Source organism: Schistocerca gregaria, chromosome X, assembly GCF_023897955.1.
Source record: "Schistocerca gregaria isolate iqSchGreg1 chromosome X, iqSchGreg1.2, whole genome shotgun sequence".
In the NCBI taxonomy this organism is placed as follows: Eukaryota; Metazoa; Arthropoda; class Insecta; order Orthoptera; family Acrididae; genus Schistocerca; species Schistocerca gregaria.
In genome coordinates this window covers 121,282,798-121,298,720 of record NC_064931.1, presented here as the reverse complement: position 1 = coordinate 121,298,720, position 15,923 = coordinate 121,282,798, and the positions used below count along the sequence as shown (strand labels likewise).

The 15,923-nt window shown below is 42.0% G+C and overlaps 1 protein-coding gene across 4 annotated transcripts in view; it reads right to left on the bottom strand.

Annotated features, from left to right (window-relative positions):
* LOC126298440 (proteoglycan 4-like) overlaps positions 1-15,513 on the bottom strand; it is a 371,748-nt gene extending 356,235 nt beyond the window's left edge. For 3 of the 4 annotated variants that reach the window (XR_007552609.1, XR_007552608.1, XM_049989768.1), the window contains exon 1: positions 15,348-15,486. The gene's annotated coding sequence lies outside the window, so the exon portion shown is untranslated. Of the gene's footprint in view, positions 1-15,347 lie in introns of all 4 variants that reach the window. The other variant, XM_049989767.1, reaches the window with a different exon arrangement.
* Positions 15,514-15,923: the final 410 nt, after the last annotated feature.

Genomic DNA, 15,923 nt, shown 5'->3' with positions numbered 1-15,923 from the left:
GCGGATGAACCTCGAAGTTCAAGTGGTTCTTCTTAACATCATTAGATCCTATATGATCTATGGTCAATGTGGAAAGTGCACCCGAGCAAACTGCCGCTCTGGTAAGACATTGGACCACAACACCTAACCTACATCTATATAGCTACTCCGCAAGCTACCGTACGGTTCGTGTCTGAGGGTACCCTGTACCACTACTGGTCATTTCCATCCCTATTCTACCCACGAATAGAGCGAGGGAAAAACGACTGTCTATATGACTCCGTATGAGCCCTAATTACTCGTATCTTATCTTCGTGGTCGTTATGCGCAATGCATGTTGGCGGCAGTAGAATCGTTCGACAGTCAGCTTCAAATGCCGGTTCCCTAAATTTATCAATAGTCTTTCTCGTAAAGAACGTCGCTTTCCCTCCAGGGATTCCCATTTGAATTCCCGAGGCATCTTCGTAACACTTAAATGTTGTTCTAACCTACTGGTAACAACTCTAGCAGCCTGCTTCTGAATTGCTGCAAAGTCTTAAGTGAACCCGACCTGGTACGGATCTCAAACACTAGAGTAGTACTCAAGAACAGGTCACACCAGTGTCCTACATGCGGTTTCCTTTACAGATGAACCGCTCCTAAAATTCTTCCAGTAAGCCGAAGTCGACCATTCGCCTTTCCTACCACAGTTCTCACATTCTCTTTCCCTTGCATATCACTTTGGAACGTGAGGCTAAGATATTTAAACGACTTGACTGTGTCAAGCAGGACGCTAGTAATGCATTACAAGTTTGTTATTCCTACTCATCAGCATTAACTTACATTTTTTCCACATTTAGAGCTAACTGCCATCCATCATAACAACTATAAATTTTGTCTAAATCGTCTTGTTTCTTCCTACAGTCACTCAACTTCTGCGTCTTACTGTACACCACAGCACCATGAGCAAACAACCGCAGGTTGCTGCCCAGTCTGTCCGCCAAACCATTTATGTATAGAGCCACACGTCGTACCAGTGTAACTTCGTGTAACAAAATACATCACGACTGAGTTATTCAAACTTACCTATGATAAAATACATGGAATGTATTGGATGGTGCAATCCAAACTAAGCCATTGCTGTTTACTCTGAAGAGACGCATGGGAGGAAATCGGGACTGTATGGAGAATTTGTAAGGGCTTCCCAGCAAAACTCCACCTAAGGGATGTCGAAGGAGTTGCCTGCCTTCAGGCGCTAGAGCAGCTGTGAGGCACCACTCAGCTAATGGACCTCAAAGGCTGTGGCAACTACATTTTTAATGTGCGCAACAAAGGTGCGTGGGTGGCACGGAGGGTGTTGCTGGACTGGGAGGCCTTAGAGGGACCCTTCGCCGATTTATTCACGCATGTATCAACGTTACACCCCTCATTGATCACGCAATAGGAAGACGTGAAGCGGCGCGGGGTAGCAGCGCAGCCTACGACGCCTTACCACGGTTCGCGCGACTGCCCCTGTCGGAGGTTCGAGTCCTCCATCGGGCATGGGTGTGTGTGTTGTCCTTAGTGTAAGTTATATTACGTATTGTGTAAGCCTAGGGACCGATGACCTTAGCAATTTGGTCCCAAAGGCACTTACCACAAAAAAAAGGAGACGCGAAATAGGAAGGCTGAAAAGCATAAACACTCTTAGCTGCTCAGATCACCTACAAATTTCGTAGAATTCTTTTAACGGTACCTAGTCGTTCCACCCTGTATGCAAGAGTAAAAATTGCGGTCGCACTACACTCCAAATTGGTCAGATCACGACCAATGTGGTTGCTGCCCTACGATCTCCTTAGCGCACGGTGCACTGTCGTTTTCGACGCGAAATATGAGGGAATTATCACACCAACGGAAGGGGTGGTTTAATTGACGCCCTTTATGCCACTTCCAAAGGGCTTTTCGAATCGATGCTCAGCGGCGGTGTGTCTGAAAAATTTTCTTCGGCCATCCATAAGAAAACCGCGTGATTTCAACGATGGTTGTCGCGGTTTTTATATCCAGCACAGAGGCGTCAAAAGTAAGGGGTAAATGGGGGTAAGTGTGACTGTGACGACCTTCCCATCGATTGACGCGTCCACGACGCTGTACAAAGTGTTCAAATGTGTGTGAATTCCTAAGGGACCAAACTGCGGAGGTCAGAGGTCTCCAGACTTACACACTACTTAAACTAACTTAAACTAACTTATGCGATGGACAACACACACACACCCAGGCCCGAGTGAGGACTCGAACCTCCGGCGGGAGAGACCGCGCAATCCGTGACATAGCGCCTCAAACCGCGCGGCCACTCCGCGCGCGTCTAGGACGCCATTAATCAAAGTTGTGTTGAAATTTGACGCTAACATGACACAATTAATCCACCTTACACCTCACATTAACGTCTGAATTGTAGCCTTCGTTCGGCATGTGTCGACACTTTGCTGTTTGAAGCGCCGCGGAGCCCGAAGGTGACGTCACAGAGCGCCACAGTTTTGCAGTATTACCGAGAAAGGCTGTTGGCCACTTTAAGCCATATTTCAAAGTTATGCTTCGGAAGGTGAGAGAATTAAAGGGGTTTGAAGCTGTGATACTTTTTGTTGCGCATTGTCGAAGTGCGTTAGGTTGGACTGCCCCAGTCACTAAACTCCATATACTTTAATATGTATTAGTTTTGAAGACTCATTCGTGTCGTACATTGTTACTCGCAATTGGAACTGCACTTCTACGAGTGATTATACCACTTTCTTACAGCTATTACAGCCGTAGTTTATCATGTATGAATTGCATGTCGATTAAAAAGAAAGATGAAGTTATTCAAGCTGGAAAAAAAATTAACAACAGCATAAAATTGGAGATTTAAAATTGTGCGCCGCCATTAACTCGAAGTATACCTTCTCATGTCTTAGATAATTGCATGTACTGAATAAAACGTAGTACAATATCGTCCAAAAAACTGAATTATCAATCTTTTTACCGTATGTTAAGATATCGTGATAACATACAAGCTGTATCATGAGACAATACATTCAACCATCTAGCAGTGGCCTAGAACTGTAATTAAAAATTTTCTGCAGCCAATGTTTCATTGAACATTTATTTTCGTTCGACTTAGCTTTCAGCCTATTAGTCTGTATTATAGGACAAGAAAATTACAAACACGTTTTGAGTTAGTAACGAGAAATTCGTGACTAACGAAAACAATAGTCCTATGGTACATAAGTTATAGAAACATGTGGCAATACAGTTTTTGCAGTGGTTCATAAAGTCTCCGTATCTAAGTTAATCTAACGATTAAGAATTTAATACATGTAAGTTTTCTTAGAGTTCAATATTTGATATTAATTAAAGCGTTTCAAAATACAATCGTTCTTAATTGGTGCTCCTCTGCCTCCCTGTGGTTTTCAGAGGGAGATTTCTATCAGGCTTACACATTACAAAAATCGCTAACGCATGCCAATGTCTGCCTCTGTCCTTTAATCATTATCAGAGGTAGCATTGCACTTAATTATTTCCCACTTATATGGTTGGGTAATGACATTTTAAATGACAGTTATTACGACAAACTAAGCAGCTGTTCTAAAAGGCAAGGAAAGAATTTTGAGAAATGCAGTAAAATAGTGGAAAGTATAAATCGATTTCTAACATAAAAGGGTCTGAAATGATGACTTTTTGTTCTAAATTGATATAGAGATTAAAAGCATTGTAATGACGTTTCTCTGATAAAATGAATCCTTGGGAAATTCTGCATCTTCCGACACTGAAATTATGCATACTTGAAGGTAAATCCGAGAGAACTCTGTATGTATAAATTCCAATTCGAAACTGAGTGGAATGATAGTTAAATTTGTTGATAATAAAACTTAAAAATGGAAACTACCACAAGATCGAATGTAAATGGTAATCTATATGAAACCGTAACACACAAACCTAAATTTTCTTGCCTTTTCTAGCAAGAATAATTTGCTACTTTATCTTTACAATGTTACTAAAAAATAAACCACTGGAGCATAAAATGGCGACTGTTCGTAACACGGAGATTCTTCATCCATCTTCAGGCTCTGTTCCTTAGTACCTACACTAAAACGTCACGCATTCTTATACTTAATATTATAGAAGCTTATACCCGTAGCCGTTGCTATCATCATTCCGCAATCGCAATACCAGATCGGATACGTCTAGCATGTTGGCTGTACCTTTACATAACACAAAATCTTTCTCCGTGTCATTCTCCATCTCAGCCATACGACTATGGAACGCACTCCCCTGTGATCTGCGTCTTATCCAGAACTACTCAACATTCAAGAGGGAACTCAAAACTTACATATTAGGGACGGTATAGCCACCATTGTTGTGCCCCTCCCATCTCTTTCTTTCTCCTCTCCATCACAGCTTCGAATTTTACCATTCTATTTCTCTTCCTCTAACCTATCTACCTCTTATATATCTCTTTCACCCCATTCTATCGTCTTATGTCTCTGCTCGATGAGAATAACTCACAAGCTGCAAGAATAACGAGAAAATTCCCAACTAACAATGGAACTGACATTCACAAAAGAAAAGTATGTTTACTTTCATATACATAGTCACTATTATTATTATTATCATTATTATTCTTGATTGTTACAATTATTTTTTAATTGTTATAATTATCATTGTACTACTTTTATAATCTCTATTTTTTTCTTTTACATCAATACTGCATAATACGTTATATGTCCTTAATGTTATGTAGAAACTGTAACTCGTTCAATCTGAGTATGCCTGGTTAGGTGTAAGAGAGGGCCTGAAGGCCCTAATCTTGCCAGGTAAAATAAATGCATAAATAAATAAATAAATGTGATAGACAATACTGAGAGAGTGCTTTTATCAATGTAACCTAGTTTGCGCATAGATTAGAAAGTAAACATTTCTATAGATTATATCATTTTAGGACTAGACTTTATGGAACTAAGAAACAGGCTGGCCTTGCCTTTCTATGAAACATGTAGTCCTTTATGAATATGTAATGTAATGCAGAGACAGCACTTAAGCAATGGTAACTCTTATGTTCCACAACACAGCATGTTCATGAGGAGACAACGTTATTCATTCGTGCGCTGCGAATATCGTAACGATCTTAATTTACAATATGCTATGTAACAGATTTTTTATTTCAAGGATGGTCTGCACGCGGTTGATTAGAGTAAGGATATTGAAGCCTGCCCGTGTATTAGGTGGGTGAAGTGAGACAAAAATAGGAGAGGAGATGACAGCATTCAAAATTCGCGGAAGACTTCGTCAGAAAAGAGTAGTAGTGGAAAAAAATTACTTTCCGTGGTAACAATTTTCTCGGGTCTGCAGCCATTCATGCAGTCATCTGAGCACAATATTTCCGTGGTCTACCTGGCCACCATTTATAGGTGAGAATGCTGTATGCTAATCTCTCCGGCGAGATTAGCATACTTGACCCACAGAAATGTGTTCAGAGAATTGTATGAACTGGCTGCAGACCTGAGAAGAATATCGTGAGTTAATAGGCAGGGAAAATCCACGTAGTTACTTTTCCATGAATGGAGTCGATGAATACTGAATTAAAATATCACCAAGAACCGTATAGCCGATATTCTAATCAGTATATTGTATCTATAATCGCAGTCCGACGATATCGGTAAGTATTAAATGTCCGCTGCCAGGTGGCTGGTAAGTAATCCTCTGATCATCATCAAGAGGGTATTAATAAAATGAAAATTGTGTTATCGTCATGCAACATCTATCAACGATGACTGAAATTCTTAAGTATGGCTTATCTTTGACCTTGTTTCCAACAACAGGTTAAATAGTAGCCGTCGAAATCACGTTGTTGAAGAGCAAGGAAACTACGCCAGTTCGCTAAATACAGGGAGAAAAGAAGAAAAAAAGTGTCCACTCCGGAGGTACAGTACATGTTCTGTACGAAATTACAGCGAAATCGATCGCCATATCTGTATGTACTTGTTTTTAAGTATAACGTATTTTTACAGCATAGTGAATGAAGCCAGTGATTCTGAAGTAACAGGAGTGAAACACACCTAGAAAAAACTGGAAAGTTGGTCAACTGCATTTTGCCTGATGTGATACGCTAAAAGTACTGTATCGGAAAGGGGTAGAGATTCATAATCAGCCATCTGTCAGGTTAGTGTGAGAAACTGCATTACGTACTTACACACACACACGCGCGCGCGCGCACTTTATACTTCCTGCCCAGAAAAGAACATCAGAGCAAGTAATGGTATATTTATGAATATATTCAGCGTAAAAAAGAGGTAATCAGGTTCGGAACCGACCCAGCAATCTACGAATCCCGTGGAAAACCACGAATAGATCGCATGAGACACATTGCTGATTTGACACGTAACAATTGATCGGAACTAGAGTTGCGTTCTACCAAAACTACGGTTCGGTAGTTTCTGTACACTACATAAATGACGTAGCAAATGGTAGCATCCTGGTAGTATGGGTAGAATTTGTTGGGAAAGAAACAAAAGTGAGTGTGTGAGAGAGAAAGTGGTAACCGACGGCTCCTCTCTCTCTTTCTCTTATTTGTTGTTTTTTTTTTAATTACAACGACACATTATTCAGTGTTAGTCCTTTGTGTATTTTATATCCCAACAGAACGTAAACTGCATTTTATAAGTAATGTAGCCAAAGCAATTACTTTTGATGCAATTACGGTTTATGTGCACAAACATTATAGACATATTTATATATAAATATTGTTGTTATTTTGCAATCAATGGAACATTCTCCGCCACGATCAAACGCAAGTCTTCCGTTATTATTGATAAATGCGAGAGTTGTTTTTGGATAACAGAAACATGTTTTATATTACTGAAGCGATTTTTGATATATTGTTGTTTTGCGTGCTTTTTTATTTGACCTTTCTGTTGAGGAAATTGCCTTGTATGATAAATTTGTATTGTTTTCCTTATTTTTGCTACAACATACCTCTGTTTCACATTAAAAATCAACAATTTTCGAATAAAACCTGAATTAAATATTGACAATTACAGTTTTGCTATAAATACTGTTTCCTTTTAAGTAACAGACAGAAGGATAATTATGCAGACGAGGAATGTTCCGTAGGTTACCCGGCCCTGTATGCAGCCTCATTCAGTTTTTAGACGCTTCACCACTTCCTGTTTTTAGGGGAATCTAGTGAGACACTGATGGTATACGTCAAGAGAGCGATCGTTATAAGGTAACGCCCGATAGGTATGCAACACGCATAACGTACAGGTAAAGCGGGTACGACTTAACCTGACCAAAGTTATCAGGAAAATTACCCTAGTCTAGACCTACATATATTATGATGGTCTACGGCATCCCACGGTAATTTTGCAACTCTGATCGGAACCTACTCAGAGTGTCATTGTTAGTAGCCAGGAAGGAACGTGGTAGCAGCTTTCAGAAGGGCCCCAGCGAAAGCAGGTGGCAACGGTGAAGGCAAGCGGCACGCGGCGCAGCAGGCGTGTGGTCATAGCGCGAGTAAGAGCGCAGCCCGACGTGACCAGGCAGCGCTGAGCCGGCTGGCCTTTCGTGGCGGGCGTGGCTGGGCTAAGCCTGCCGCCCTCGGCCAACAGTCTGCAGCGCAGCCGCCACTTCATTCCGCTAGCGAGCCTCAGCGCACACTGCTGCTTAATAGCAGAGGCGACCTCTAAAGGCAAAGGAAAACTGCTCGAGACATTTTGTAGACCTGACACTTGCTTTTTCTAAAACAACGTAGACAAAATTAAGCTGAACCGCTAAATATTTCTTACTCCTTAATATAGGCAGCCCAACTTACAGCATTTCCACGATGCGGATTATGTATGTAGGGTTGTCTATCTTAAAGTTCACGAAATATTGTCCCTCTCAGCTTTATTTTGTGAGTATGAAAATGGGTTTCGAAAAAGACGATCGTGTGAAACGCAGCTCGCGCTATTCGTCCACGAGACTCAGACACGGGTTCCCAGGTAGATGCTTTGTTTCTTGACTTCCGCAAGGCGTTTGATACAGTTCCCCACAGTCCTTTAATGAACAAAGTAAGAGCATATGGACTATCGGACCAATTGTGTGAATGGATTGAAGTGTTCCTAGATAACAGAACGCAGCATGTCATTCTCAATGGAGAGAAGGCTTCCGAAGTAAGAGTGATTTCAGGTGTGCCGCAGAGGAGTGTCGTAGGACCGTTGCTATTCATAATATACATAAATGACCTTGTGGATAACATCGGAAGTTCACTGAGGCTTTTTGCCGGTGATACTGTGGTATAATTAGAGGTTGTAACAAAGGAAAATTGCACTGAAATACAGGAGGATCTGCAGCGAATTGACGCATGGTGCAGGGAATGGCAATTGAATCTCAATGTAGACAAGTGTAATGTGCTGCGAATACATAGAAAGATAGATCCCTTATCATTTAGCTACAAAATAGCAGGTCAGCAGCAGGAAGCAGTTAATTCGATAAATTATCTGGGGGTAGGCATTAGTGGTGATTTAAAATGGAATGATCATATAAAGTTGATAGTCGTTAAAACAGATGCCAGACTGAGATTCATTGGAAGAATCCTAAGGAAATGTAATCCGAAAACAAAGGAAGTAGGTTGCAGTACACTTGTACGCCCACTGCTTGAATATTGCTCACCAGTGTGGGATCCGTACCAGATACGGCTGATTGAAGAGAGAGAGAGAGAAGATCCAACGGAGAGCAGCGCGCTTCGTTACAGGATCATTTACGGAGATGATGGATAAACTCCAGTGGAAGACACTGCAGGAGAGACGCTCAGTAGCTCGGTACAGGCTTTTGTTGAAGTTTCGAGAATATACCTTCACCGAGAAGTCAAGCAGTATATTGCTCCCTCCTACGTATATCTCGCGAAGAGACCATGAGAATAAAATCAGAGAGATTAGAGCCCACACAGAGGTATACCGACAATCTTTATTCCCACGAACAATACGAAACTGGAGTAGAAGGAAGAACCGATAGAGGTACCCAGTTCTATGACAGACCAATGAGAGCATTCTCTCGCTACGAGGTCCGTCATATGGAGGACCCATGAAAGAGTGGACTCACCACGAGAAATACACTAAACCGTGAAAGAAACTGGTATAGGCATGCGTGTTCAAATACAGAGATATGTAAACAGGCAGAATACGGCGCTGCGGTACGCAACGCCTATATAAGACAACAAGTGTCTGGCGCAGTTGTTAGATCGGTTACTGTTGCTACAATGGTAGGCTGTCGAGATTTAAGTGAGTTTGAACGCGGTGTTACAGTCCGCGCACGAGCGATGGGACACAGCATTTCCGAGGTAGCGATGAAGTGGGAATTTTCCTGATCGACCATCTCAAGAGTGTAGCGTGAATATCAGGCGTCTGGTAAAACACCATATCTACGACATCGCTGCGGCACGAAAAAGACCCTGCAAGAACGGGACCAACGACGACTGTATTGTTCATCGTGACAGAAGTGCAACCCTTCCGCAAATGTTTGCAGATTTAAATGCTGGGCCAGCAACAAGTGTCAGAGTGCGAATGATTCAACGAAACATCATCAATATGGGCTTTCAGAGCCGAAGACCCACTCGTGTACCCTTGATAACTGCACGCCACTAAGCTTTACGCCTCACCTGGACCCGTCAACGTCGACATTGGACTACTGATGTCTGGAAACCTGTTGCCTGGTCGGAAGAGTCTCTTTTCAAGTTGTATCGAGCGAATGGACGTGTACTGGTATGGAGAAAACTTCATGAATACAATGGCCCTGCATGTCAGCAGGGGATGTTCTAGCTGGTGGAGGCTCTGTAATGGTGTGGGGTGTGTGCAGTTGGAGTGATGTAGAACCCCTGATACATCTAGATACGCCTCTGGCAGGTGACACATACGTAAGCATCCTGTCTGATCACCAGTATCCATTCATATTCGTTGTGCATTCCGACGGACTTGGGCAATTCCAGCTGGACAATAGGACACCTTACACGCCCAGAATTGCTACAGTGTGACTCCGGCAACACTCTTTTGAGTTGAAACACTTCCCCTGATCACCAAACGCCCCAGAGACGAACATTACTGAGCAAATCTGGGATGCCTTGCAACGTGCTGTTCAGAACACATCTCCAACCCCTCGTACTCTTACGGATTAATGGACAGGTCTGCAGGATCCATGGTGTCAGTTCCCTTCAGCACTGCTTCAGACATTAGTCGATTCCATGTCACGTCGTGCTGCGGCACTTTTGCGTGCTCGCGGGGGTCCTACACTATATTGGACAGGTACCAGTTTCTTTGGCTCTTCAGTGAATTATTTCGGTGCAGGCCGGAGCTCACTCGCGTGAGCGACACCGTAAGCGAGGCCACACTGGCTATCTTCAGCGTTAACAGGTTAAACTTACGGGCGTCCTATAATCAGCTCTTAGGTAGTTAGAATGCAATGACATACAGCCACTAACAGGGCCATCCCTACGAGGACATTGTGGTGTTCTAACCAATCTTCGGGCTGATGTTTTTCTTCGTTTATACGGGTGTCAGCACTGACAGTTGATATTGAGGAAGTGATATCAAGCATAACATCGAAATAAACAATTTGTATAAGCACGTGTGAAGTTTTCTGAAAATTAGAGCTGCAGGCGAATGAATTTTGCACGTACCGTTTCCTTATGGAAAATTCGGAAAATATGAGTAAGCACGCGCGAATCAGAATTGTACTTAAATTGCAACCTGCCGCTAGCTGGAGAAGACTGACAGAGTTAAGAACACTGTCATGAAATGACAATGTATATAGACTGTTTGCGAAGAGAATGTTACTTATTAATATTAGAGCCTCCTTTTCTGTTTCCATAACGGAGACATCTCAGCTGTGAGGTGATATGCCAGCTAAATCTGCCATATTTCGAACAGTAGGCCGGCCTAGCTATGAACGTCATTTTTGTTACAAAAGTTAAAAGATCCTCCATTATCTATCACGTTTCTTTAAAGTTAGTGCCGCTTGACAAGCGAAGTCTTCAGAATTATAGTTTACGCCGCCCGAATTACGACTCCCCTTACATACAGCAAAAATTCCTAAACCGGCAAACACGGACGCGTTAAACTGTGGTGAACAGAACGTAAAAAGACATTTAAAACAGTCAAGTTATGTTTGTAACTTTCCAAACAACTTAATAAGTTATTTTTGGATCGATAGTTTCTGCAATAAGCTGTCTACATGTAATATCTGTAAGATTTATTTCATGGATAACAGAAAGCAACTGTGCCCCCATAGGTCTCGAAGAATACGCAAAATATTGTAGAAACATTTTTACAGAAACAATCCACATTGACACCATCTCAAACACCTAGTGTCCCTTTTGCAGCATCCTGTCTGTGCTTATGCCCTACACAGAGCATTTAAAGAAGTTTCGATATCACTCTACTATTTTTCTGATAATTGCGAGAAAGGTAAGATTAGGTTTTAACGTCACGTCGACATCGGTAATTGCAACATATCCTCTACGTGCGCTAGTCGTGTACGCCGAGAGCTAGAAACCAGACTTCGACAATCCATGACTTTCAACTGCAATATATTTTATTTCTAGTATTGCGGAAATGCTGCATAATTAAATTCACGTGTTGACTCCGCCGAGTCCGCAAAAGCTGGGTTGATTACGAACGTCATCCTCCGCAGAAAAGACAATTTTTGAGTTTCATACGTTAAATGCTACGCGGTATTAATTTCTGCACTGATTTAATAGAATACTCACTTCAATCCAAATAATTGAGGCTGTATTAATGAAAATCCGATGTTACCTCTTGTCGGAGTCTTCACGAAGAATGTGAATCTCGTGCAGTGGATGTTAACCCTGACGAATGAGGGAGAGAACTTTTATGATGACGGGTTGCTTGGTACAGGTGTTCATGACATCGAAGCATTGTATGTTAAACGTAGTGGAACCGAATATTTATTTTTAATTTCTTAATTTATTTATAAATTATATGTATCGACTTTAAAGCCCACGAGCCAAACCATTAAACATACTTTGTTTGTGTTTTTTTTCGCAATTCCATGGTTCATGCTTTTTACTCACTACCACTACTGTTGTACTTAAAAACTGACCACGCAGGAGAAATTGAGTAACTTGATGAAGCCTTGTGCTTTAAGGTAATTTTTTCTGGCGGAGAAAAGCGAGGAAACAAATTTGCAGAGTGATCGTAAAATGTAAGTGTTGGATTCTTCTTTAAGTGTTTCTACTGATCACTTGTTCCATGCAAGACATCGAAGTTTATTAACTCTGCGGCATCTGTGTCTTACAGGCACCGTGATTGTGGCATCCCATCTAATAGGTATATACTTTCAACTAGATGTCTGCCGCAGGTTAGGAAAGAAACTACGTAAGACTTCCCGTAAACAGCGTACCTCCGCAAGAATTTGACGGAAATTGAATACAACAGTAATATCGTGGCACAAGCAAGGCATAGCAGTCAGGAGGAGTAGCTGATGACTCGTTTGGTGGTAACCCTGCAGGAAATATTGGACTCAAATTTTTTAGCAAGGTTTGTATATTACTGAAATGCCTTTATTTTCTTAAGACTTATAAACTTAACTCCTCTACGATTTAAACGACTTCAGGGTTAAGTGACGAGGCTTTCTGTAGAGTTGATCACAATTGCTGGTTGGAGAGAACCGCGTTCAGCATGCTGTACACCTACTTCGATACGCTAGGCTTGCTACAAAAAGGCGTCCTGGCAGGTATTAGAAAGCAAAAGTCAGCGCAAGGTAAACGGCGTGCATTCAGGTTATGCCGTAGTCGTGAGAGCCTTTGGTCCAGTAATACCTCACGAGCACCGCCGCCGACACAGATAGCCCACTCTCAGTGAGATTGCTCCAGTTTCCTCTGCTCACAGCTAGAGCGCTGTACCTCTCACAAGTCATATTTCACGACCATCCTACCTGTAATTAGCACTGATCTCAAATTCGTGTAATTTATATTCGGCGTTAAAGAATTGGCATCAGTGTCGCATTCGGTGAATAATTTTCATTTTCTCAACACTATCAAACGTCTCACAAATAAGTAGCAAACACTTCTCTCCCGTCATAATTGTAAGAAGTCAGTTATTTGATATGGTTTTATGGAACCCATCTTCGTGAGCTTCCTTGACAAAACCGATCTGGTACTTTCAGTTAGTAAGTAATACGTTTATTCGTATTAATTACACTATTCAAACTCATCTACCTTTAGCACGCTGCTCGTATGATGGAGACAAAGCCGTAGTTTCGCCTTTTTCCCTTCATTGTCATTTCAGTTCCCACGAAGGGAGGGGCTGGCAGTGGATAAAACCGCTCTCCAGCCAAAGGTTACATAAATTAAAAAAAAAAATGCCTAATGATAATGTTAATGGTGCTATGAATATGGGGCCCTGTGGAATCGTATGTAGCGACTAAAAGTCAGCGAAGTGGAGGAAGAGAGAGAGAGAGAGAGAAAGAGGGAGGAGGAAAATGGAGAGAAGATGTGAGGTGGAGCATTGTGACTAGGTGTGGAAAGAGGAGTACCTAAGATCGGGTTTCAGGGTTGGTGAGAGGAAGATCGTTGAAATTCAGGCGAGAGAGAATGGATAACGCATGAAGTTCCATGGAAAGTGGAATATGGATGTAGTACCGCAAGAGAGTACCTGGACAGTTTAGTTTACCTCTCACTGAAGGCTGCTTATTAAGAACAGCACTCAGGTTCAGCCAGTCTACAGACAATACTCAGAGCAATTCCGATGAAGCAGGACCAAGAAACTTACAAGTCACAGATCTTATTCTGTTCTTATTCACATTGTTTTTTACGTTATTGGGCCTTTAGAAAGTAAAATGCCATACGGTTATAATCGATGATGAGCACAAGCAGTTTTCCAAATAAGATGAAGGTCGGAAAAAGTGAACTTTTCGAAGTAAATTATATTATACATCGCATAACGATTTGTACCTGTACATGCGTAACACATACTCAACTTGGTGTTCTGCCTTACGGAAGGTCTTGGCATGGGGTAAGCCTCGTCAGAGACGTCCACCGCATGAGCGTCTAGGGAAGTGATTCCAGTGCTGTTTTCCCGTTGCCTTCCACTGATGATGATGACAACACAACACCCAGCCCCTTACCGGAGAAAATCTCCGACCCAGCCGGGAATCGTACCCGGGTCCCTTGGCATGACAGACCGCCGCGCTGACCACTCAGCTATCGGGGCAGAGTAACACATACTACTTTCCATTATTATTTCATTTATTGACTTGCGGATCGTGACCTTTAAGCCATCTCAGTAATGGAAAGGGGATACGATAGTGTATTGGAGACAACCTTCTTGTCAGTTACAGTAATACAAACATAAAGACAACGCAACACCCAGTCCCGAGAAGATTAAAATCTCTAGCCCGGAGTGGAATAGAACCCACACACTTTCGGTTAGCAATCTGACGGGCTGACCTCGCAGCTACCACCGAGTGTGCCAGTAAAGCTCTGTGCTGAATTGTCAAGTAAAGCTATTTCATACCACATGTACGTTTTACTTCGGGTGCAACTGTTGCAAACACAAATAGAATTAAATGTTACTCGTCATAATATGACGTAAGAAATAAATCTGATGTTTTGGTTTCAAAACTTAAACGTAAATATTCTAGTAATGCTATATTTATCTTGAAGATCTCTTTGGGAATTAATAAAGTGAGACTCGAGCGACTGTTTATAAGGAAAAAAAGACAAATAGACAAGTTGTGTACAAGGAAAATCAGTTTTTTGTTAGAGTTTATAGGAGCCATGGAGTAGTCTGTCTATTTAATGAAATAAGACGAAAAACACCAGAGTTTGGAGTGTTACTTGACATCGTTTCGCAACCTGATGCGACCACAAACATATTTTCCACACTGCTGTCGCCTTGTAAGAGCGCAGGGACCTCTCCAGGAAAATACTACACCCTCATCCTCAAACACTCTAGTCTTGTAACGTTATAATTAATATTGATATGTAAACATAAAGAGTTTCAACGTTATGTCAACTTTAGCAAGACTTTTCCGCTGGAAAGTTAATACAATCGTTTTAAAACAGTATATAGCTATGCAGGAAAATTATAAGACCGATTGCATATAACAGTAGGCGACAGAGAAAAGACAACATAAACAATAATTTGTATTAACGAAATTCTAGAGAAGTAATGGCTGACAGAAACGATGTAGCTTTCACTCTCCGATGCTGTGTGTGTTTTGTATTGTTACAAACATGTCAGATAACAGAAACGCAGCCTTTTAACTGCGACAAGAATAAGGAAATAGCGAAACTACCGAAAGAAAAAGTTGATAGAGATGATAGAGTATGCAGTGAGGAGAAGGAGCAGAGGCGGCAGAAAAGAGAGTGCAGGCTGCGAAGTTACCTCTCGGTTCCGCCGGTGGTTGCGCAGCTAGCAGCGGACAGCGGAGCGAGGGCACTAGCACTGTCGTGGCATAGTTGGCCAGAGCACAGACTAACAGATTTCACTGCGGCGCGCGCGAGCCTCCTGCAGCCACCAAACTCGTCCTGCGCTCACCTGCTGCCCCCCCTCCAGTACCCCCACCCTCCCTCTCCCACTCCTCGGTCACGCACGTCAAGCGCTTGCTCTCTCTCTATCTCTCTCTCTCCCTCTCCCTCCCTCCGTCTCTCGCGCCCCTCGACGTCAACAACAATACGACTCTTACCAATCACAGACATTACCGCTAGAACAAACACTACAACGTTGCCAAATCTACTGTCGTTATCGATTTGCACTGTTTTACCACAGAACAAGCGCGATTTGCTTTTATTTTGTAAATCAAAGTACTTGCTGCTGCAAGTCCTTATTTCTGTTTCTTTAACTTACATACGACGTGTTTAACTCTTAGTTGGTAACATGTGAAAAAATGGCTTTTAAGGTAACATCTGTCTGGGAGACTAATATGACCAAACTTTTCAAAAAATTTCCACTGTAGTAAAT